The sequence below is a fragment of the Ovis aries genome, chromosome 1, assembly GCF_016772045.2.
Source record: "Ovis aries strain OAR_USU_Benz2616 breed Rambouillet chromosome 1, ARS-UI_Ramb_v3.0, whole genome shotgun sequence".
Taxonomy (NCBI): domain Eukaryota; kingdom Metazoa; phylum Chordata; class Mammalia; order Artiodactyla; family Bovidae; genus Ovis; species Ovis aries.
This window is the reverse complement of record NC_056054.1, coordinates 112,713,769-112,714,685: the sequence shown is the minus strand read 5'-3', so window position 1 is coordinate 112,714,685 and position 917 is coordinate 112,713,769. Positions and strand designations below refer to the sequence as shown.

The 917-nt window shown below is 46.2% G+C and overlaps 1 non-coding gene across 1 annotated transcript; it reads left to right on the top strand.

Moving 5' to 3' along the window:
- The first annotated feature begins 293 nt into the window (after nucleotides 1-293).
- TRNAC-GCA (transfer RNA cysteine (anticodon GCA)) lies at nucleotides 294-365 on the top strand. The gene has a single exon. It is a non-coding gene; the product is annotated as a tRNA-Cys (tRNA).
- The last annotated feature ends 552 nt before the right edge of the window (nucleotides 366-917 follow it).

Sequence of the window (917 nt, the reverse complement as noted above, 5' to 3'; positions counted from 1 at the left end):
GGACCAAGTAGGTATGCCTAGGCTCAGCTAGGGGCAACTTGGCCCTCTCTACCCTCTGTAGTAGGCTAGACAACATCCTTAATAACCAAGGCCTCTACCCTTCACTCACCTTTATCAAGGTGGTATGAAGAACACAGATTCTGGAGACAGACTACCTGAGTTCTGATTGTAACTCTCTTATTCACTTGCTTTGGGAAGGTTATTTAATTTCTCTGGGTCTCAGTTTCCTTGTGTGTAAAAGAGAATAATATGACATAGGGCTGTAAGAATTAGATGGGTTTACATATGTGGCTTCCCTGGTACCTCAGTGGTTAAAGAACCTGCCTGCAATGCAGGAGACCCAGGTTCGATCCCTGGGTTGGGAACATCCTCTGGAGAAGGAAATGGCAGCCCACTCCAGTATTCTTGCTTGGAGAATCCCACGGACGGAGGAGCCTGGTGGGCTACAGTCCACGGGGTCACAAAGAGTTGGACACGACTGAGTGACTTCACTTCACTTCACATATGTAAAAGTACTTGGAATAGGGTCTGGCACACAGTATTTTCCAAATCTAGATATTACTATTGTCATCACCATTCATGCCCTGAAGCATAAAGCTGTGGAGTTACCCCAACTTGGGGGGTGAACATCCCTGAAGACACTACAAAGAAACCTATGTTAACAGAACATTATGTGTAGGTAAGAATACTCAGATGATCTAGGGAAGCAGGCTCTCTCGCTTCATTCTTAAAGATCTAGGTGGTCAGGGACTAAGAAAGGCCTATTTGTAGTAGCAGTAGTAATAGTCTAACAAGGGGAGACTAAAATGCTTAGCAGGAGGGAGGGTTGTCAATGTCACCCCAACCCAGTGCCTGGAGGAGGGAAGTAGTCCAAGGGGGAATACAGAAGCATTTCCTGCAGCCTTGTGAACAGGTTG